General features: G+C 39.0%; 1 long non-coding RNA gene across 1 annotated transcript in view; it reads left to right on the top strand.

The window, feature by feature from the left end:
• The window catches only part of LOC132217401 (uncharacterized), a 180,027-nt gene extending 156,199 nt beyond the window's left edge, over nt 1-23,828 (top strand). Inside the window, exons 5-7 of the long non-coding RNA XR_009448888.1 lie at nt 786-916; nt 3,001-3,298; nt 23,711-23,828. This is a non-coding gene — a long non-coding RNA (uncharacterized LOC132217401). The remainder of the gene's footprint in view (nt 1-785; nt 917-3,000; nt 3,299-23,710) is intronic.
• The last annotated feature ends 1,310 nt before the right edge of the window (nt 23,829-25,138 follow it).

Below are 25,138 nucleotides of genomic sequence, written 5' to 3'. Positions count from 1 at the left end.
GTATACCTGGGTCAAAAAGTGGGAGGTATGCACACACATACATGCACATAGACACATTTCCTTGCCTCTCCTTCTGTCTTCCTCTCCTTTTCTCACACATGCATACATCCCACATATGTGTGTATATGCTTAAACATATACACCTACACACATAGCTATACCTATAACACAAAAAATATATATATATCTAAACGTTTAATTTTTCTGAAAATATATGTATTTATATACACATACAACCTTACACGTTTCTATTTGCAATCAATAAGTGCCTGTCTTTTCATTTATACCCATCTAATATCTCCATTTAAATATTGCCTCTTTCCTCCCAGCAGAAGCTGTGTGCAATTGCAATCCAGGATTATACAAGCGGTATTCCTTCCTTATGATTTCTGTTTGTAGACCTTTATGCTCCCTTCTTTCCGAGCTATAGAATTGGCATCTTTCCCTGAGGTTTTCCAAATGGCAAGTGGCACCGGCTGTGGCATGCATTCAAGCCGCTTCCTATGGCATTTCTCTTCCGATGTCTGCTTTTCCTCTTTGTTTGTTGTTGACTGGGCTGAATGGTGTTTTTAAAGTTAATTGTAAACAAAGTTGAATCGCAAACAAGCCAACTGCTTGCCAAAAAAAAAAAAAAATAGCCCCACACAAGCGCCTTCTGTTGCAACAGATGCCCAGATCACCCCTGGCATGGGAAAACGGGCATACGATTTTGGTGGTTGTTAATTTTTTTCTGTTCGTTGCTGTATTTGTTGTTTGTTTTCCTTGTTTCTTTTTGATTTTTTAAGGAGTCCAGGATCCCGGCCTCTGCTTGGAACGGAACAGTGTCATGGCGGAGACGACGGCCTTTGTCTTGCTGGGTGTGAAAGCATCCACTGTGCTGGCTCCACTGCGGCAGAATCAAGTTTAAAGGAAAAAAGTGATTAAAGTCAGCTTTGTGCCTCTTGGGTGTGGAAGACCCCCAAACCCCAAGTAGCCGAGTCCTGGGTCCGAGGAAGGGCTCATAGTTGGAGCAGCCTAGGCTGTAATCCTGGCACTTGCGCCTTCGGTTGCTGCTTGCTGTTCGCTCCCGGGGTCTGGATAATCTCCCCTGGCTTTACCGCACTGTCTGGCCCGCATTCAGGGCCCCCGTAACATATACCCGCTGCTGCTATCGCACGAAACTGTGGCGTTGCCCCTGAATGGATGGCACTGTGCCAACTCTTCTGCCATCCGCCCTTGCAGCTTTTTTCTTTCCTCCCGCCCTCCCCTTCTTCTCCTCCTCCTCCCGTCGACTTGACGTTAATTAACACACGGGTTAATTGATTTTAAAAGCCGAAGAATTACAGTTAACTTTTCCCACAGGGTACAGACGCCAGCCGCTTGGCACACTCTGCCTCTCGCACTGGTGCAGGGGGGCAGGGAAAGCCCGCAGCAAAACTAGCAACTGCTGAGGGAATGTTGCCTGCTCATTGGAGTAGAGCCGATAGAAGTCGACGTGGTACTGTCTCATCCTTACAGTATATTTAGCCTTTCTATATATATTTTTTTTAAATAATCAAAGCACAGCCCTTTCTTCTGCCTTCCTCTTTAAAAACAGAAAACCCTTCAGAAGTTCTTCTGGGGAGGGGAGAAAATCCCTCCCCCAGACCATTTATCTCATCCATAATATGTTTTTTTCCAATAGTAAGAAAATACCTGGTGCTTTTTTTTTTTTTTTTTTTTTTTTTTTTTTTTTAGTTATGAGAGGAATTACCCCTTCCCTAAATATAAGAGGCAAAGGTGCTTTTCTTAAAGAAAAAGTTCCATAGTTTCTTTCTCTATATCTTGGGGGGTTTTTTGTTTCTATTCCCTTTGACTCAGATGGGGTATTTATGGTGAAGGATTTCAATTAAAAAATAGATACATTGTAATTAAGACCAAAATTCATATGAAAGCTGTTAGGTTTTTCGTTTGTATATGTAGATTTTTGCTTTCTGCCGCCCTTCATCCCAAACCCCTGTAAGAAATGAAAGCAATTATACTCTAGTTGGGAAGGAGATGGACAAGCCTGGAAACTTGATGCTTTCACCTTTTCATGCTTTCATTTTATTTCATTTTGTTTTTTAAAAGCAGGCAGCAAGTGAAGCGACAAGAGGAATCCATTATGCAAATCATGTCACTTTGCATAATGTCTCATGACTGGAATATGCAAATGAGCTGTATAATTTATGAGTACCAGTGTCTGTCTAAAAGTGTGTCACATAATTTACAAAGTGAGCCTGAGAGACCTGGAGAAGACAGCTCTTTCAACTCCATTGCCAGGAAATCTGTATATTTTTCTTAAAAAGCTCCCTAATAATATTGTCAATTGCTATTTAAAATAAATTAAGTTTCCAAATGTTCATAAACGATGAAGATTTTCCTCTCACTTTCTTCTCCCAAATCCTTTGCCAAAAAAGTTTGTAAGAAACTATTAGACTCTAAAGCAGCGGTTCTCAACCTGTGGGTTGCGACCCCTTTGGCGGTCGAACGACCCTTTCACAGGGGTCGCCTAAGACCATCCTGCATATCAGATATTTACATTACAATTCATAACAGTAGCAACATTACAGTTATGAAGTAGCAATGCAAATAATTTTATGGTTGGGTCACAACATGAGGAACTGTATTTAAAGGGCCAGAGGTTAAGAACCACTGCTAAAGCATCACTTTTTACCTTCAATTTGGAAAAGAAAAGTTATTTGAGCCAAACTTGATCTTTGTATATGGATATTCCTTTCTAAAGTAAGGAATGTCTTAGAGAAATATAAACAACTTATCCATTTGCCTGGCTCTATAAAAGCAGAAAAGTGGGATTTCCCATTTTTGTTGGTTTTGTGTGTGCCCTTGGATTTATTATTAGATATGTAATGTGAAAGACCTTTGTATTCAATATTCTTCTGAAGGTAGTCAGTTTAGTTGAATCACTGATTCTGAACCTTTTGAGAAGTATTAACATCTTTGATAATATGACCTAATCTGACTTTATATTTTTTATTTCAGTCACAAAATTTCAGTGTAAAACAGGTACAGGGTGTCATTAAAATGTACATCTGAAGGACCTCATCTTTGAAGGCATGTCAGGAAAGGCTTTCCGAAAAAGTGACTTCAAGGTTAATTCTGAAAGTCGAAGACAAATTGGACAAAAAGAGGGAGAAAGTATTTTCCATATAGAGTATATCTTCAGTAAATCCTGAGGCAAGAACAGATCATGGCTGCTTGGAAGGATTAAAATCAAACCAATGTGACTAAACAAGTATAGACAATGGGTCATTGGATCATACTAGGGACAGATTTGGAGGTAAGCATGTACAAAGGTAACTTTCATCATCTGCATTTAATTGCAGGTGTCTGGTCTCTTATGTCTTTGTTAATTGTATGTACATATATTTGATGAAGTTCATATCAAGAACTATTTACTATTATAATACTTCTTACAGAATAACTTTTGATCTTTCAAACTCACACATTGAACCATCAGAATTCTGAATCTAAAGTGACATATTCCTTCTTTTTGTGAAGTTTTATTGTCAAAAATTTATAGCCATTTAAGAAAATAAAAATAAGAACACTCCACCCAATAAGAGAGGAATACCATTTTTTTAATATATTTTTATTGATTTCAGAGAGGAAGAGAGAGGGAGAGAGAGATAGAAACATCAATGATGAGAGAGAATCATTGATTTGCTGACTCCTGCAGGCCCCCCACTGGGGATTGAGCTCACAACCTGGGCATGTGCCCTTAGCCGGAATCGAACCTGGGACCCTTCAGTCCACAGACGGATGCTATATCCACTGAGCCAAACCAGCTAGGGCGAATACCAATTTTTTAAAGTACACATGGAACTGTCACAAAAATAGACCACTTTCTGATTGAAAAAAACAAAAGCATAACAAATCAACAAATCTGAAAGTATTGAATTCAGAAAAATTATATTCTCTGACCACAAACAAACTGAACTAGTAATTAATAACAGAAAGATATCTGGAAATCCCAAATTTTTTTAAATTAAACATATTTCTAGATACTGCATGGATCAAAGAGGCAGTTACAGGGAAATTAGAAAATACTTTTTACTCTGGATCAGCTCAACAGTGCCTGTATGTCTAGTTTGGCCAGGGGAAACATGACTTATGCCTGTTTACTGGCATTCTAGCTGGTTTAGTATTTGCACAATTTAAAAAATGTTTTAAATAAATAATAAGAAAAAAATTTTTAGTTGAATGACAATAAAAACAAAATTTTTAAGAAACAGCTAAAAAAGTACTTATGTAGAAATAAGCTATAATGCCTTATTTTAGAAACCAAAAAAAGGTTTTGATTCAATAATCTAATTATCATAAGATAATAAATTAAACCCAAAGTAAGAAGAATAGAAGAAATAATAAAGATAAACCAATGAAATTGAAACAGTAGGGGAAATCAATATACCCAAAAACTGGTTCTTTGCAAAGAATACAAAAATTTGTAAACATCTTACCAGACTGAACAAGAGAAAAAGTGAGAGGACACAAATTATCACAAGTAGAAATGAAACAGGAAGCATCACTAAAGATCTTCCAGATATTAAGTGGCTATTAAAGGATAAGTAAATAACAACGTTGTCAATAAATTTAATAACCTAAGTGAAATGAAAAGATTCCTTGGAAGATAAGCTACCAATATTTATCCAAAAGGAAATAACCTACATAGTTTTATATCTGTTAAAGAAATTGAATTTGTAGTTAAAATACCTTTCTATAAAGAAAACATCCAGTCCAGATGTCTTCACTGGCAAGTTCTACAAACACTTAGGGAAGAAATCATGCCAGTCCTAAACAATCTCTTTTAGGAATAGAAAAGGAAGGAACACTTTCCAACTCAATTCAGGAGTTCATCATTACTCTGATGCCAAAACCAGACAAAGACAATATAAGAGCAGAGAACTACAGACCAATAACTCATAAATATAAACCCAAAAATCCTTAACAAAATATTAGCAAATTGAATTGAATAATATATAAAAGGATGACCAACTCATGTTTATTCCAAGAATGGAAGGTTGGTTCAACATTCTAAAATCAATTTGATTCACCATATCACCAAATTTTAAAAGATCAGTTTAATAGATGTAGAAAAATATGAGCCATAGTAATCAAAACAGTGTGATAATGATGTAAGGCTAGACTTAAAGATTAGTGGAACAGAATAGACAACCCAGATATAAACACACAATTTTTTGACAAGTGGTCAAAACAATCCATTAAAGAGAGTTTAGTCTTTTTAATACATGGTATTGGAGCCAAATAAATATATTTACCAATTTTATTATATAAATTTTAATTTGAAATGGATATTAAAACAAAATTTTTTAAAAAACCTAACTATAAAAGTTCTGGGGGTGCCCTGACTGGTTTGGCTCAGTGGATAGAGCTTCGGCCTGCGGACTGAAGGGTCCCAGGTTCGATTCCGGTCAAGGGCATGTACCTTGGTTGCGGGCAGGTCCCCAGTGGGGAGTGTGCAGGAGGCAGCTGATCTATGTTTCTCTCTCATCGATGTTTCTAACTCTCTATCCCTCTCCCTTCCTCTCTGTAAAAAATCAATAAAATATATTATAAAAAAAAAAAAAGGAAAAGTTCTGGAGGAAAAAATGAAGTATATGTTCCCTGGGGCTATGTAAGAGATTTTATAGATAGGGAGAAAGAAACTGAATCATAAACAAAAAAGATAAGTTGGACTTTAGCAAAACAGAACATTTTTTCTATTTTAATGACACTTTTAAATAAGTGAAAGAATAAGCTAAAGCCTAGGACAAAATATTTGTAACCCATAATGAGGAGAATAATTAATCTAAACCCATCCAAAAAGTACACAGAATATAGAATTAGTAGATGAAGACCTTAAAGGATTTTACTTAAGAAGACATTAAAGCTATCACAACTGAATTCCATATATTCAAAAAGCTGGAAGAAATTTAGGACATATTAAATAGAGATGTGGAAGATTTTTTAAAATACTTTAATTGAACTTGTAGAGACAAACTTCCCTGTCTGAGATGAAGAATGCCTGTGAGGAAAGTAGTGACAGATTAGATATTTCAGAAGAAAAGATTATTCGTTTACAGACATATTAATAGAAATTACCTAAAATAACAGAAAAATAATGAACAGGGCATCAGTGGGACAACTTCATGTGACCTAGTACATGTATAAGTGAAGCCCTTGAAGGATAGATAGAAGAGGGACAAAAAATATAGTCAAATAAATAGCTGAAATTGTTCCAAATTTGGTGAAAAATATAAGTCAGTAGGTCCAAATATCTCAGTGAATCCCAAGCACAAGAAACACAAAGGAAACTACACTAAGGTACATCATAACCAATTTGCTTTTATAAAATCAGTAATTTTACCAGTGTTTTAAAAGCAGTGAGAGAAAAGAAGACATTATGTACAGAGGAACAAAGATGAAAATGACAGGTTTCTTGCTGGAATCAATGCAAGCCCAAAGACAGTGGAGAAACATCTTTAAAGTATTGAAGAAAAGAAAAAGCTTAAACTGAAATTCTATAACAGCAATAATAGCATTCAGAAGCAAAGGTGAAATACAAACATTTTCACATGTACAAATGCTGAAAGAATTCATCATTAGCACACCTACACTACAAAAAATGATAAAGGAAACTCTTTAAGCAAATGGAAAATGATGAAAAGCCTTTGAAATGCTAATTATGTTGGTAAATTTTTCTAACTTGTTCATTACTTAAATGTATTTACAATTAATTGACTATTTAAAGCAAAGTATTATAACAATGTATAATATGTAAAAGTAAAACCCATGACAACATCATAAAAGCTAATGAAGAACATGGAGAAATGAAATAATTCTGTTATAAGGTTTTAATACTATATATTAAGTGGTATAATATCACTCAACAGTAGACAGTGATAAGTTAAAGTTGTACACTATAAACCTTGCATAAAGCAAAAATGACACAACAGTTATAGTTAGTAATCAATTATAAGTAAGAAAATGAATTATCAAAAATCCCCAATTAATCCATAGCAAATAGCAAGATAGTAGACTTAAATGTCATCTTCAATAATCACATTAAATGTAAATGGCCTAAATACCCTAATTAAAAGGCAGCAGTTGCCAGATTGGGTAGAAAACAGACCCAAATATATGCTCCACACAACAAAACCACTTTAAATATAAATATTTAAAGGTAAATAGTTTTAAAATTACAGGATGGGAATAGATATACCACATTAACACTAATCAAATGAAAGCTGAAGTGGATATCCTATATAATAAAACGCCAGAGGCCGTAAGAATCACGACCAGAACGACTACTTGACCAGTCACCATGAGGTGAATTGACCACCTCTCAGTCCCTCCCCCGCAGCCCACAGGCTCAGATTGCAGCAAGGCGGGCAGCAAGTCGGCAAGCAGAAGCGGGCTACTGCATGCAATTTTGCGCGCTGGGGCTCTAGTCTATAATAATAAAAGTGTAAGATGCTAATTAGACCAGACAGCTGAACAACCTTCTAGATGTCATTCCAGATGTCCTTCCAGATGACCTCCCAGACGAAGTCGCAGGGGCTGAGGCAGAGGCGGTTAGGGGCGATCAGGCAGGCAGCCTAGCAGTTAGGGGCGATCAGGCAGGCAGACAGAGGCAGTTAGGGGTGATTAGGCAGGCAGGTGAGCGGTTAGGAGCCAGCGGTCCCAGATTGCAAGAGAGATGTCTGACTGCCGGTTTAGGCCCGATCCTGGAGGATCGGGCCTAAACCGGCAGTCAGACATCCCCTGAGGGGTCCCGGATTGCCAGAGGTTGCAGGCCGTGCTAAGGGAACCCCCCCTGCACTAATTTTGTGCACCAGGCCTCCATCTATATATATATACACACATATACATATACATATACATATACATATACATACATATGTGTGTGTGTGTATGTGTATATGTACACATACACACACACACACACACACACACACACACACACACACACACACATATATATATTTGCCTAAGTGACCGGACGACTGGTTGACCAGTAGCTGTGATGGGCACTAACCACAAGGGGGCAGACACTCAACACAGGAGCTGCCCCCTGGTGGTCAGTGCACTCCCATAGCAGGAGTGCTGCTCAGTTGACCAGCAGGCACCAGATCAGAGACCACAACAGAGCGGCAGCAAGCCTACTAAGTGGCAGTGGCAGCAGGTGCAGCGAGGCTGGGATGAGCAGGAGTGGCAGGCGGCGTTGGACTGCCAGTTTCAGCCCAATCCCCTCAGACTATGCTGAGGGACCCTACCAATGCACGAATCTATGCACCAGGCCTCTAGTGTGTGTGTGTGTGCGTGTGTGTGCGTGTGTGTGTATAACCCTAATATGCAAATAAACCGAACGACGGAACAACCGATCGCTATGATGTGCACTGTCCACCAGGGGGCGTGTGCAGAACATGGCCGGCGTCAGCAGCAGGCAGCAGAGTGTGGAACATGGTGGGCATCGGCTGTGACAGGATGGTGGAGCAGTTGAGTGGGGGCGCCAGACCAAGGTGGGGCACTAGTCACTGTCATTAGGACGAACCTCTGGTGGTTACTGAAAATTCTTTGCTCACATGCACCGTGGTCCCACCAGGCACTTGCACCTGCAACCAGCACCAGCCCCACTCGCACCCGCTGCCCCTCAGGGCTTCTCCACCTCCCCCTGCTCCTGAGGGGCGATCAGGGCAGCAGCCACCTCTCATACCTGTTGCTGGCACCAGCCCCAATTTCTCCACATCATGGAGCGGGGCCGGCACCATCAGTGCATGGGAACTGTGGCAGCGGGAGTGAGACTGCCGACAGACAGGGAACCAGGAGCTGCAGCGGGAGGGGCCAGGCGGGGGTGCGGAGGATGGGCCGAGACCCACCCCTGTGCCCACCACAGCCTCACGGCACACAGTTCCTTTCAAGGTGCACAAATTTGTGCAGTGGGCCCCTAGTATTAATATAAGACAGTATATTTCAGAGCTCATAGAACCAGATCCCAGAAAGTTGAAGTGAGCCACTACTGTATTCTCTGCTATCTGTGCCCACAGTGAACCCTAGCACTCGCAATTGACACATTCTGGATATGAGAACTGGCTCTGGTCTAGAAACTGAGCATGGGATTATTTCCGTTGAAGTAGCTACCTTTATCTATCTACTTATCCAATATTGATCTCTTTTGAATATATGTTATATATAAAACATCTTTATTGATTACCCATCTGTATTGCTTCTAGTAACATCAAGTTCTCTGAGCCATTTATCTCCATAAATCCCTGTGTGTCAGGCACCCATTAGTTGTCATTCAAAGATTGCTGCCTTGGAATGAGGATATTAGGGTTGATGCAATTGAGAATTTTAAACACCCAAATTAACCTCACTACTTTGGGCCTGTGGAAGGGACCCACTTCCACTTTTAAAAAATTTTGAATGACAACCAGTGGGTGCCTGACCCATAATACTTATTTCCACCATTCCCCTGATAATTAATTGCTACTACCTAACCTCTGCTATTGAATTATATCATCTACATTTAAAGAAGGAATTCCATTTCTGTGACACCATCACCTTTAAAGTTCCCACTTACAGAGAACAGTCACAACTAAGCTATTCAATGATGCTGGTAAATGAAGCATCATCCAAATCCTTCCAGGGAACATGATGAGCTAGGTTTTGGTTTTATATAACACTAGAGGCCCGGCACATGAAATTTGTGCAGGGGTAAGTTCCCTAGGCCTGGCCTGCAATCAGGGCCGATCTTCCCTGGCTGCCAGCAGCCGGCCCTGCCCCCCGCTGCTGACGCTGGTCACCCTCTGTGTGTGGGGCAACTGGCTGGGTGATTGGGGCCCTGCTCGCTCACACCCGCCTTGGCCTGGTGCCACTGCATCTGTCCGCCACCCGGTTCTCCATTTCCCATTGAGCAATCAGAGGTTGGCTGTTTCCGCCTGCTCACCAGCTCCACCCCCCACAGCTGGTCACCCTCTGTGGGGTGACCAGCCGGCCAATTGGGGCTTGCGGGCTGGGGGCATCTGCGTTGAGCGCCTGCCCTCTGGTGGTCAGTGTGCGTCATAGCGACTGGTCGTTCTGCCATCTGATTTGCATATTACACTTTTATATATATAATAGAGGCCCGGTGCACAAAAATTTGTGCACTGGTGGGGGAGGGGTGGTGGTGCTGTCCTACCCTGCCTGCAGTATGCAAATTAGCCGCCATCTTTGTTGGCGTTTAATTTGCATATCGTGTTGATTAGCCAATGGGCGGCATAGCGAAGGTACAGCCAATTACCATGTTTGTGTGTTATTAAACAGGATATTATATATATATATATTTTGCATATTCCATCTTTATTAGATAGATATAGATTTCCACTCCAGCATACTCACTTCTTTGAGGTTTTTACTTCCTGAATAGTTTATAGCACCAGTTATTATCTCTCTACTTATATAATGTGGGCCATGTTTCCATAATACATCTTGTTTCACAAAGCTCTTTTCAGGTTTCCAAGAACCACCACATCTGTACTAAAAACTGACTCCAAGATCCTTTTCTCGGGGCATTTACTAATCTGAGTAGTGGGAGAAATCCCCTGATAAGGAACTTTAAATTCCATTTTCCTGGCCCAGCACCCTTAGGATCTACTCCCAGGCATATTCTGCCAGTGCCTATGGCAGTTATTAGCCATGGGCTAGGACTCTATCATTCTCTTTCTTCTATTAGCATTAAATCTTTGTCCTTCCTCAGCAGTCCCAACATGAGAAGATACTGAGATTTGATTAATTACTTCTTTGGTGCCCAGTAGGTGAAGTGAGGTCAGGATCTGAAAAAGGAAAGTATTATAAGGCACCTGCTTCATTTGAAACTTCTGTTCATCAAGCAAGGTGGAGTTCTTATCTCCTAAAATGTGGAAATGGGTCCCTTCCACAGGCCCAAAGGATTGAGGGTAATCTGAGTGTTCATAATTCTCAGTAGCATCAACCCTAATATCCTCATCCCGAGGCTCACGGTCCCACTTCTCTTTCAGGGCCATGACTTTGGCATAGAAGACTTGAGCAGGTTGATAAATCATCCTTCTCTTTAGCTCTGCCACGCTTATAATTAGGTCACATTCCTAATTTTTAATCATGGCTGCCCTCTGCTTTTTTTTTTTTCTCCTCACCCAAGGATGTGTGTATTGATTTTAGAGAGAGAGGGAGGGGGAGAAAAACAGAGATAGAGAAACATCAGTGCAAAAAAGAAACATCAATTGGTTGCCTCCCCTTTGCGACCTCACGGGATCGAACCCAAAACCTAGATTATATGCCCTCACTGGAAATTGAACCCACAACCTTTTTGGTGTACAAGTCAATGCTCCAATTATCTGATTCACCCATCCAGGGCTGTCCTTGGATTTTTTTTTCTTCAAATGAGTGTTTAACTGACCTAAGTCTGTCATTCTCTTTCTTCAAAATATCAGTGGTGCTTCGAAATAACCACCCAGTTCCATAGTCCTAATACTTAACTCTATCATTGCTCAGAAATGCCAGAGAATTACACAGGCTAGTACATTTCTTTCCACCTTATTACATCCCCATTAACACAAGTAAAAGTCTTAACATTTGCACTATTACATCCTGCCAGACTCTAGGACATTTTCTAGACTCTTCATCTATACTGGTAGCAGCTGTCCTAGGTAAGGTTTCCTAAAGGCAGAACCCCAATAGTATCTACAACAATAGGCAAGTAGCCAGTAAACATATGAAAGTATGTTTATGCTCATTAGTAAAGAAAATGGAAATTAAAGCCCAATGAAATACTACATATTCCATATACATTTAAATTATGTGTGTGTATTCTGCAGTTCTTATGTGTAAAGTCAATAGTTTTTCACATCTATATCTTTTCTGATTTGCTGTCCTATCAATAAGTGAAGAAAGAATGTTTAAAATCTTTAATTATGAGTGGGCACTTTTTTATTTGTCTTTATTTCTGTCACTTTTGTTTTCTGTACTTTGAAGTTTTGTTATTAGATGCATACACATTTAGGACAATGCATTCTTAGTGAATTTAACCTCTTATCATCCTATATAATAAAAGGGTAATATGCAAATTGTCCCCTCAACTGGGAGTTTGACTGGAGTTCGACCAGGGGGTGGGACTGGCCCATCAACTGCCCGAGGCCCCTCCCCCCTGGCTGGCTCTACCCCAAAACTTTCCCCCCACCTCGATCGAGGCCAGCTAGCTAACCTTCCGCATCCCCTCCCCCCAATCGGGCCAGCTGGCCGGACCCCACTTGTGTACGAATTCATGCATCGGGCCTCTAGTCCTATATAATAAAAGTGTAGTATATAAATTGTCCCCTGGACCAAGAGTTTTTCTGGGAGTTTTACCAGGGGGTGCGACCAGCTGGGGGAAGGGAAGGAGGCCCTGGCTGGCAGCAGGCGGCCAGGTAAAGGGCAGGAGGCCCCAGCCAGTGGTGACAGGCGGCCGGGGGAAGGGAGGAAGGCCCCAGCCAGCTGCCACCAGCCACTAGGGACCCTACCAGTGCACAGATTTTATGCACTGGGCCTCTAGTTATGATACATTTTTTTTTGTCTCTGGCAGTACTCATTGTTTTGAAGTTTCCTTTTGTGATATTAATTGATTAATCATGTTTCTATAATACATCTTGTTTCACTAAAGTATAGTTTTTAGTAATGCATACTTAGGTGTTAAATTTACTAGGAGAAGCGGGTAACTAGATAACCTAAAAATCAAGGTAGCCGTTTTCTCTCGTGACCAGAGAAGACATATTGGAACATAGCACTTGGGATGTTTTTCTGTAACTATCAAGATTCTATTTTTTCACCTGGATAGTGGTAACACAGGTATGTGCTTTACAATAAGCCACTAAGCATATAATTATACTAGGGGCAACCCCTTCCTCCTATACAGACACTTCAGTGAAGGATTTATCCTTGCACTAAAACCATGATGACTAGGAGATGCTCTATAAATAAACTGAGGGCTTCCTACATACACAAGTGCCCGTCAGCATGTTGCAAAAACTTCCTTTATCTATTGCTGTCCGTTTATGGAAAAGCATGACTTTTCCATTTAATCAGAGGTGGTAGCCAGCCAGCTAATGGAGGACAGAGGAGTTTGTGCTGGAGAAACAGATGACCCAAATACAAGAACTCTATGATGACCACATACCACAACTTTGTTCTTCATTTATAAACAAGAACACATAAAGATCACTAGAATATAGAATATGAGGAAAGTCAGCAAAAGCATATGAAAGAATAAAATAAGAATAATGAATTTTTGACCACAGAGGATGGTAGATGATGCAAGAAACAAAACTTAAAACTTTAGTTTGAACCCTTAAATTCAGAGAGATAACACAAGAGGCTTCCATTGAAAGGAAAAATCAGAGCAGGAAAGATTTCTTAAAGGTTAAAAGGCATAACAGTCAAAACAGAATATTCAATAGAATTAATAAAATGACATGTCACTGACTAGATTAGTAATGTGAAAGGAAATCCCCATAGCATAAAGCAAAAAGACATATAAACAGAGTTGAGATGTAGTTATCAATGTTGATGTCATTAGTTTCTTTTAGGCTTTTGTAGTCATTTCATTTTGGAAAAGGCATCTTATACTGGTTTTCCACTATCACAGCAGAAGTAATATAAATTTATAAACATTAACAATATCCCAGGTGTTTAAACTGAGATATAAAGTAGCTTTTGCCACCAGTTTTGTGTGTTTACATTGTTCACCTTGCTTTTTTCCAAAGCTGAGTCTTTAGTATTTACTTAGAAAGTAACAAAACATTTTTGTAAGACAATGAGCCCTATAGAAATGTGAAAAGACAAAGTATGCCCTGTCCTCACTGCCACTCTCTAGGGCAGGGGTGGGCAACCTTTTTGTGAGTGCATACCAAAACCAGCAAAATCTCTGGCTCAAAATTCTTCTGCGTGCCAACCCTAATTTTTTTAGAACATGTTATGCCTACTTTATATCTCTTAAGGTGTACATATGTGAAGAACCTTGAAGAAATAATAAAATTCATTCGAGTGACAAAAACACAGTATATGATGATGAAAAATCCATTTATTTTTTAATGTATACATGTACACTGATAGTCCGACAGAAAACTTTATGACTCCGTTTGATATTATCAGTGGGACTTTTGCTGCTGCATCACTGATGACAGAGATTTTACATCAGGTTTATATTTCGTGACCTTCAGAGATATGCACAAGCTACTACTTTCATCCGTCAGGCTACTCCTATTATGAGACTTAACAAAATTCATCACTGAGAACAAAGATTCACAAGTGTATGTGGATGAAACCAAAACACTGGTCGGATCTAGGAAGGCAGGGAGAGTTAGGGCAGAGGCATAGAAATTGCTCTTCCCCTCTCTCGTCAATAATGTCTATGGTCTTTAAGATAACTTGTTATATAAAATAATTTATTTATCTAAGATGCACCTACACTGAATTTATCTGAAAAATAAAAAAGTTGATATTAAGAAAAAAAATTGTAAATGGAAGATTATAAGAGAGGGTTTCGCATGCCAGCAATAGTTACTGGCGTGCCCTGCTCTAGGGTAACCATTGCTGACAGCTTTCTGTATGTTCTTTAAGACTTTCTCTGTATGTACAATGACATATGCAAAATGTTGAACAAAAATGGGATCATATTTTTCAGCATCTTTCAGTTTTTACTCAATATTAAAGCACTGGAATATTTTCTTGTCTATGTCTGCATACCTGCCTCATTGTTAACTACTGCATAGAATTCCACACTGGATACATTATAGTTCAAATAACTATTTTCCAGTTGATGAACCTGTTCACTATAACCAATAATTAAAATTGTGTCTTAAGGATTGATTTACGTCCATCATCCTTTGGTGTTACTTTAAATTGTTTTCTTATTTCAATTTACTGTTTCTGTTTTTTGAACACTCATCCTTCCTTCTCCTCTGCCTTTCAAAGTTGTGTTTTTGGTGCATCTAGTTACTCTTGCTTCTCTAACTGCTAATTACAGTATCCCTCTTGAGTAGTTGTATTTCTTGTTATTACTTACTCTTTGAAATATTACATTAAATTTTAAAATCAGCTAGAAATCCTTAGGTTCTAATGACTAATATCATTTAGCAGATGCTTTCCAGTAGAATTTAAGGGTGATGGGGAAGCTTATAATCTGAAGTGTCCAGAATTCTGAGACTGAAGAGAAACAATCAAGATTAATAAAGTAAAAAATAATAATAAATAAATAAAAATAAACAACAACAAAAAGATTAATAGAGTATAACCCTCTTAACTGATACATTGGGACCAGTAATTGGGCAGTTAACAAAAAATGTTGGTTATAGCTGGAACTAATAAAAGTGTTAGTACTTAAGCATTTTACTGTATTTTCAACAAAACAATATTCATCCACCAATTCTTAGATGTAAAGCTGCCAAGGTCTTTTGATATAGGTTACTGAATGGTGTTCTTGGTGCTCTCACCAAAGCCACACCCTTAATGCATGATGTATTATCTTGTTTGTATTTCATTTTGAAACAGTTTAGATACAGAATACTTTTAGATATTTACAGTTATTCTTCTAAACTTTTCCAGTGTCTCACCCACACCTAATCCAGGTTAATTTTTAGTGACTTCCTTATGGAGTCCTTTTAGAACATTCAGCTTAGTTTGTTGCTGTTGTTTATACAGGGCACAGTATTCTTTTTTGCACTAATATTTATTTCGTCAGCTTATATATGGTTAACTAGAGTATGTAATAAATGTAACAAGTACCATGGGCATAAACCATAAACACAAATGATCTTTAGTAAGCTTGTGCTTAACTGGAGGAAGAAGTACCTGGCCATACATACTACAGTAGAGCTTGTTAGCCATGAACCTTCAGCAAGGTGTATATCAATCATGTTTTTATAGAGAGAATAAAGAGTTCAGGGCAGTATAGTGAATCCACTAAGTGGAGATTGGTTAACATCATCTCTACTGCACATTGGCATGAAAGAAGATCATTAGTTGAACTAGCAACACTGGCAGAACTAGGTGACAAGGGCAAGAGAAAGTTTGTGGGCCTGTGTTTGCTTGGCTATTAACACTCAAGTTATTTTCAGGGGCATATTTCACATTTAATTATTTTTTAGCTTATTAAAAATGTTAGAGGGCAAACCCATTTTAATCTACCAATACCTGTTTGCATTGTTGGAACATGGTTTGGGTTAAGACTGAATTTAGTCATCCAAAATTGCTCATTTTGTGCTGAACTGTGAATATTAATGAAATATCTCTGGCCTGAAGCCAAGTAATCTTTTATTCTCCCTTTATAAAATAGATAATGTTTACCTGAAACAGATCTTCAGTCCATTTGCGATTCCCAAGAATTTTGAGAAATCCATTTGACAGAAAAACTTAAACCAAGGAATACATTTACACTACTTTTTCTTTATTATGGTAAATTAAACATCTTCCTTCAGTGGTTGTGCGATATTGCAATAAAATGCTGAGATTACCTTGGTGTTCCCCAAATACCCAGTTTCCTGGCCATGCACACTGCCTAAGGGTTCAGTAAGTAGGTTAATTCTTCCTTCAGGGTTGGCCTGAGGGTTAGAGTTCCTGATGAGCCAAGTAGGAAGAAGGTGGGAAGATAAAGAGCACTAAGTGCTGAGGGAGAAAAACCACTCATTTGCAGCTGGGGCCACAAGGTGTTCTTTATTTTATTTCCTGTATTCATCTAATTCTGTTTTCTTATTTATTCTTTGTTTTTTTGGCTTATTTTGCAGCCCTATTATAGCCAAGCTTTTTCAACATCTGACAAAAGATCATGAAAATGTTTTCAGGTATTTTCATGCAGTTGTTTTAATGAAAGTTTTACATCCTATTTCTTTATGCCTTTTCATTTATTCCATTTATTCATTTATTTTACCTTTTTATGAATAAGATAAGGAAGGGAAAATCATAAAATGTATAGTTTTATTTGTTCCTATAATATCTCTAGTACTAATAATACTGATGATCTTCATATATGCTGGTATTTAATGTACTAATCATTTACTTCATTTTTAACAGACTTTACATTTTATTAAAGAAAAAACAATGACTCCCTGAATTTAAGTATTTGACCAAATTTATGCAGCTAGTGAACAGAAGAATAAGAGATAATAGCTAAGATATGGATTCAAACTCAGGTCTCTCTGACTTCTAAGCCAAAGCCTTTCCTCCATGCCAATATTTCTCAATCTGGGAATCCTGAAAAATGGAGGTGCCCCAGGTGTCATTTTATGACAAATTTGTCATTTTTTTCCAACATATTTACTGAGTGCTTATGATGAGCTGCATGCTATTCTAGGCACTTATGGGAGATACATTATGGGGAGGGGGAGAAATTTGCTGCCTTAATGAGCTTACATTCTTATGGGGGTAGATAATAAACAGGTTAATCATATAATATGTTAAAAGGTGATAAATGCTATAAAAAAGAAAATTCTGTGATAATTTTAAATTGTGCTTGGGGGCGGGAACTAGATGATCACACTAGGCTATCAAACAAAGCCTTTAAACTGAAAAAAAATGAAATTAAGGTTTAACTTACATATATTAAAGTACAGAAATCTATAGTTTAGCTCAGTGAACATTAAGTTTATTCAGCATTTCTGTAAAGAGACAGTATCCACATTAATAATATTAAAACTTAAAAATACAGAAACACAGTAAATATAGAACCAGAAATAAAGAAATATCACTCTATATTAAACCCAATATTAGTGACTTAGCTTTAATAAAATCATTCAATTATTTTTATTTAAATATTTTTGGATTTTTAATTTGTAAATGTTTTAATTTTATAGTTGAAGGAGCTTAAGAAAATGCATTATACCTAATTTTATGATTTTATATTTGTGCATATTTAATATTATAACATGAAGATTCTGTGTGATTTCATTTTAAAGGGCCAGTGTATGTCTTACATTTGAGAAACATTGCTCTATGCAGCATTGTCTCCTAAGCAAAATGTATTTGATAAACATTGAGTTTATTTTAACACCTTTTTTGATGCACCAACCATAACTCTTCTTGTCTGCCAAGTTGCCATCTGGTAGTAGTATTGTCTTCTATAGAAAATATACTCTATATCCATCTAGTTCCCATTTGTAATGCTTGTCAGCAAGCAGTGGTTATTCAGATTGCTGGTAAGGTTCAAACTATGTTGTCATTTCAAAAAAATCCCATTTTGGTTGAGAAATTTTTATACATATTAATTCGTCCTGTGTAGGTCCTTATTATGGAAACTTCATTCTGTCCTTTACTGTGTTTTCATGTTTAAGATTTTTAAAATTCTGAATGCCTAAATTTTTAAGTATAGATTATTAGGAGATGCGATAGAAATAGAATTAACTTTGTAACTATAAATTATAATCAGTACATAATCTATGTTTCCTAGGCCAATTTTGGGGAAGATTTGAAGGGGTGAATTGGAGCACATTGTTTATATCATGGCACTGAAAAAACTTCAAATCTAATATTAGGGGTCCCTATTTTCAAAAATGTCTTATGTCACCCTGCCATGAATATAATTAAAGCCATTGAATTATATGATTTAAATGGGTGAATTATATCTCAATGAAGCTGTGTTGTTGTTTTTATATAGAGCTTTGCAGCAGTCTATTTCCATTTGCCATGTTTTCCTTGTGATATTATTTTCATTCTAGAGGCCCAGTGCATGAAATTCGTGCACAGGTAGGGTCCCTAGCGGCTGCCGGCTGCCAGCTGGGGCCTTCCTTCGTTCCGCACTGCCCCCTGGTGGTCAGCGCACATCATAGCAAATGATAGAACTCCCAGTCTTCCAATCAAACTCCCATGGGGATACTTTGCATGTTAGCCTTTTATATATATAGAAGATAAAGTACACCTATACTCATGCCAACAGTTGTGTTCTTATATTTTCATTAAATAATATTCTTTTAAAGCAGTGGTTTCCAACCTCTAATGCCACAACCCTTTAACAATTCCTCATGTTGTGGTGACCCCCAATTTCATTGTTACAAATTGAACATAATTAAAGCATAGTGATTAATCACAGAAACAATATGTAATTATATATGTGTTTTCTGATGGTCTTAGGCGACCCCCGTAAAAGGGTCATTCGACCTCCAAAGGGGTCGTGACCCACAGGTTGAGAACCGCTGTTTAAAAGATTTAAAAAGAAAAATATATACTTACCCAGGTGTGTGTGTGTATACACAACGCAGGACCTGCCCCCGGGTAGTCAGTGCACTCCCACAGGGAGAGCGTTGTTCAGCCAGAAGCCAGGCTCACGGCTAGTGAGTGTTGGCGGGAGCCTCTCCCACCTCTGCGGCAGTGCTGAGGAGCAGCGATCCAAGTAGTAAGCAGCAGCGAGCAGGCAGGCAGTAAGGAGTGAGGGATCCTGGATTGTGAGAGGGATGTCTGCAAGGGGTCCTGGACTGCAAGAGGCGCAGGCCAGGCTGAGGGGACACTAGAGGCCCAGTGCATGAAATTCGTGCACTGGGGTCGGGGAGGTGTCCCCTCAGCCCGGCCTGCGCCCTTTCCAATCCAGGACCCCTTGGGGGATGTCTGGCTGCTGGTTTAGGCCCGATCCTGGGAATCAGGCCTAAACAGGCAGTCAGACATCCCTCTCACAATCCTGGACCGCTGGCTCCTAGTAGCTCACCTGCCTGCCTGGTTGCCCCTAACTGCCCCCATGCCAGCCTGGTTGCCCCCAACTGCCTCCCCACCAGCCTAGTCACCCCTCACTGCCCCCCTGCCGGCCTGGTCACCCACCCTGCTGGCCTGGTCCCCCCAAACTGCACCCTCCCCCACCAATCTGGTGGCCCCTAACTGCCCCCCTGCCAGCCTGGTCACCTCTTACTGCCCCCCTGCCAGCCTGGTCGCCTCCAACTGCCTCCCCTGCTGGCCTGGTTTCCCCTCATGGCTCCCCCACCGGCCTGGTCGCCCCCCACAGCCTGCTTGTTCAGTTGTTTGGTCATTCCTCACTAACCCCCCTGCCGGCCTGGTCGTAGGCAGCCATCTTGTGATGGTGTGAGGGTTAATTTGCATATTACCTCTTTATTATATAGGATCCTATCTAATAAAGATGGAATATGCAAATTTACTGTAACTTTGCGACAAAGTTGGCAGTGCCCACAGCCAATAAGGAGGGAATATGCAAATTGACAAGGCGAGAGGCGAAGGTGGCTCTGGCCTGAGCAAAGGCAGAAAGGCAGCTCCAGGCCGGAGCAAAGGCAGAAAGGCAGCTCTGGGCTGGAGCGAAGGCGGAAAGGCGGCTCTGGGCCAGAGCGAAGGCCGTGCCAGCAGCCAGGGGAAGGAAGGCCTATTCTTGCATGAATCTTCATGCATCAGGCCTCAAGTATATGTATAAACATATAGTACACCTCCACTGACAACAGGTTCTCTCAATCTTCAATACTTGGGAGTAAATTTAACTTAGGAGGTGTATACTGAAAACTATAAGACATTGATGAAATAAGTTGAAGAAGCCATAAATAAGTGTAAAGATAACCTATGTTTATGAATTGGAAGTGTTAATATTGTTATAGAATCCATAGCAATCTACAGATTCAATGCAATCCCTATCAAAATACCAGTGGCATTTTTCATAGAAGTTTATAAAAAAAAAACAACTAGTCAAAAAAATCTTGAAAAAAACAAATCTGGAGGCCTCAGACTTTCTAATTTTAAATTATATTACAAAGCTATAGTAACTAAGAGTATGGCACTGGTGCCTGGCCAGGTGGTTTAGTTGGAACCTCATCCCATACACCAAAAGGTTGTGAGTTCGATTCTCATTCAGGGCACATACTGGAGGCAACCGATCCATGTTTCTCTCACATCGATTTTTCTCTCTCCCTTTCTAAAATCAATGAAAACATATCCTCAGGTGAGGATTTTTTTTAAAAAGAGAGAAAGATAATGGCACTGGCTTAAAAAAGATCAATGGAACAGATTGTAGAACCCACAAATAACCCACATATAAATGGTCAACTAATCTCTGGCAGGGGTGCCTAGAACACATAAGGATAAAGAATAGTCTCTTCAATAAATGGCATTTGAGAAACTAGATATCCACATGCAAAAGAATGAAATTGAACCCGTATCTCTTTCTCCATAGACAAAAATTACCTGGAAATGGATTAGATACTTAACATGAGATCTGAAAACTTAAAACTCCTAGAACAAAGAGAAAAGGCTCTTGACATTGGTGTTGGCAATTATTTATTTATTTTTAATGACACCAAAAGCCCAGGCAACAAAACAAAAAATAAGTGTCACTACATCAAACTGAAAAGCTGTTTCACAGCAAAGGAAGCAATTAACAGCTGTTTAACAAATGAAAAGGCAACCTACAAAATAGGAGAAAATATTTGCATATGCCAGTTAAAGAGTTAATATCTAAAATATATAAGGATCAAAATTAAGACATTTGTACTTGCCTGTGTCCACCATTCATACTATTTGCACACTGAGAGACTCTTAAAAGCTGCCATAGTTATTGGTTCTAGCAGCAAAGTGGTCTCTGTTAGTCGCTATTCAGTAATGGATAACTGGAAAGTCTATTGTTTGAGTGAATTGATAGGTGTACAAAGCATAGTGTGTATGTGTGTGTGTGTGTATATATATACATACATATATATATGATATTCTTTTAATATGTTAGCATTATTTTAGGTTTTATGTGTTATTTGGTATGTTTTGTTAGGTTATTTTGGGGGTCTGGGAACACTCAAAAAATTTTCCATATAAATTAATGGTAATCACTTCACTTAATGCCATTTCAGTTTGTAAAAGGTTTCATAGGAATGCTCTCCATTCAGATAGTGGGGGAAACGTTGTGTTTGGTTTTTCCAGCCCTTATAATAGAGATGGGCAAAGGATGTTGAGATTAGGGACTTGTTCAAACAAACAAGTCTGTACCAGTACCAATCACAGTGGGGACTGTACAAAGAAGAGAGAATAAATTGATTGCCTGATCCCTCACACTAGCTAGATATATATGTAACAAGGCAAGGTCTTCTCTTACAGCACTTGTTGCTTATCCTGGAGCAGAAAATGGGGGTGGTTTTTGAAAACAACAAGGGACATTTCTTTTGCTCTTGGAGCAGATATTCAAAAGAGAGTTATATTAGTCACAATAGTAGCTGAGTCTGGAAATCTTTTCAAATTTATTCTGGTACTACAAGCATCCTTAGAGAAAAAATATTTGTGTCTCTGTGTGTGTGTTCCAGCCTCAAAAGACCTGAGCCTAGTCTAGTAGTACATGAAGACTTGAGTCTGAGCCAAAGTCACAAAAAGGTGGTTAAGTGCAGCTGAGCTACTTCAGTTGGAAGGTACTCACTGGTTCATAGCTAGGTAGGCTTGCACTGGGCAGGCAGCCAGGTTTTCAATGGATAGCCATGTCCAATTATGGCCCATCCAGAACTGAACAAGAAGTGTGGCAGCAGAATATTTTAACAGTTGCAACCAATACTGTGTTGGGGCTGCAGCGCTCTCTTTGTTTCAATAGGCATGTCTTGTACCAGTGATATTAGTAACAGCTGAGAAGAATACATCTCCTTAGTTAACTAACCAGAGGATGGTTATCAGACTGTAAATTTAAATAAGCATCGCTAGCCCATCCAGCTTGGCTCAGTGGTTGAGCATAGAACTATGAACCAGAGCTCATGGTTCGATTCCCCATCAGGGTATATGCCTGGTTTGTGGGTTTGATCCCCAGTGTGGGGTGTGCAGGAGGCAGCGAATCAATGATGCTCATCATTGATATTTCTATCTGTCCCTCTCCCTTCCTCTCTGAAATCAATAAAAATATATTTAAATAACCATTCCTAGAGGTTTTGGAGTTTAAGCAAAATGAGCATCCCTAAGAGAGGAGAATGAAATAGAGGCATTTAACTTGGAAATTAAGAGGAATATAACATTATTTTGTCTTAGACTGATGATAAGAAATGTGTATATATATACATATAATAAAACAAGCATGTATGTACTCAAAAGTATATACTAACCTATATCAACAACTGCATACCAAAAGAATTCTAAATAAAGAGCAAATATACTGAATAGAGGGCATATTTAATTTGTGTGCTGTTGGCCCACGGAAGATTTCTAAAGTTAACATCCTAACTGGATTTTGAAGAGGATGAAGACTATGAATCTCTACAAATCGAAGAGAATTTTCTATAATAAAAGCGTAATAAGCTAAGTGCCTGGTCTACTGGTTGGCCATTCAACCAATCAAAACATAATATGCTAATGATATGCTAAGGCCACTCAACCACTCGCTATGACATGCACTGACCACCAGGGGGCAGATGCTCTGACCGGTAGGTTAGCTTGCTGCTAGAGTCCGCCAATCCAGACTGAGCGAGACAGGGCCGGACATATCCTGGAGCCCTCCTACGGTTCCTCCCCAGCTGGCCAACCTCCTGCGTCTTTCCTTGGCCCTGATAGTGCACTGGTGGGGTCTCTCAGCCTGGCCTGCACCCTCTTGCAATCTGGGACCCCTCATGGGATGTCAGAGAGCTGGTTTCAGCCTGATCCCACAAGCCAAGGGACTCCACTGGCACATGAATTCGTGCACCAGGCCTCTAGTGGTGGTATAAAGTTAAATTCTAGGCTATCAGGCCAAAAATAAATCCAGTTTTCTTTTTTTTCTTTTTTTTGATTGTAGAACAAATGATCATCTGCAGAAGTTTTCCCTTCCTTTGAATGATCTCCCAATCTCCTCATAGTGATGAGGATGTTCTTTTGGCAGTATTATCCTTATGGCAGACCAGAAAGGACGGAAGGTAAGGAAAGTCAAATGAGGATAGCACACCAGTAGAGCAGCTGAAGTAGGATATCTTTTATGGAAGTAAATTTGTGTTTAATAAAATTGTGGTTCCAGAGATGAAGTACCTTGAATGATGGACTTAGGAATAGGTAGGTACTGTGGATACTTGAGCTGAAGAATAAATAGTATTGTACAAATACTCTCAATGTTTGATTGATGTGGAAAAAAATCAGATGATGAGAATTCCTAATAAACCATTGTAGTAATCTACACATGGATTAGTTAAGGCCAGAGAGCTGGGAAGTGGAGAAATTTGGAACTGGGAGTGGGGTTGTGGTGGGACTATGATTTTGATGGAAATGTGAATCTCAAAGGTATTACAAAGAAATGATTAGCAGAATTTATAATTGTAGATCTAAATAGAAGTAGGAAAAAAGAAAATGATATCAAGGTTTGAGCCTGGGAACACTGAAGATGTTGACAATTGTGGGAAAAGTTGTAGCAACAGCTCTTGGGGAAGATGGACTTGTTTTTTTTTATTATATTTCAGAAATTAAAATGTTTTATGAACAGTGGTGGATAGGGAACAGGAGAGAAGGTAAGGAATGTATTTGTAGATGGGTGTATGATAACCCAAACTTGATAGCATCTGAAGCCATAAGACTACCCTAGAACCTTCAGAAAGGAAGTGTCAAAGGAGTGAAAAACTTGGAATATAGCCTTGGGAAATTCCCAAAATTATATGAAATGAACTAGTGAGAGAGAGAGAGAGAGAGTTGGAAGGAATTGTTTAATCCCCAAGTTCTCATTTAACCCACAATGTCATAAATTCACCTAAAAATATCTATCGAAGTGGAACTCCAGTCTGTTCTAAGAACCTGAAGACACAGTGTTTTGCATAAGGTAAAGTAAGAGAGAATGAGGAGAAATAACTCCAATGGTTTACATAGTATGACATTGCAGGATCGTACAGGGCTTGCTCAGACAGTATCTTTACTGCCACAACTCAGTGCAATGACTGTTACTGTCCCCCTTGTACTGATGAGAAACTGAAGGAAGAGCTAATTGTCTACATTTCTTTTAAAAAATTAAGAGAGTAGGGGGAAATACCAAATTTGGATAAAGAAGGGCTAGTCTTTGAGAGTACATAAGTGCTGGTCTATTAAATTTTTCAGTGTAATTAGGGAAAAATTATTTCCATATAGGCCTTCTTTTAAAGGTGGGAACTTCTGCTTTCTTGAAAATCCTCGTTGATCATGGAAAATTTTCTTTAGTTTCTCATGGAACAGTCTCTCATAATATAGAACAGTAATAAGCAAACCAAGA

The sequence above is a fragment of the Myotis daubentonii genome, chromosome 15 (genome assembly GCF_963259705.1).
Source record: "Myotis daubentonii chromosome 15, mMyoDau2.1, whole genome shotgun sequence".
In the NCBI taxonomy this organism is placed as follows: domain Eukaryota; kingdom Metazoa; phylum Chordata; class Mammalia; order Chiroptera; family Vespertilionidae; genus Myotis; species Myotis daubentonii.
Note: the sequence above shows the minus strand (reverse complement) of the source record. Positions and strands in the feature narration are given on the sequence as shown.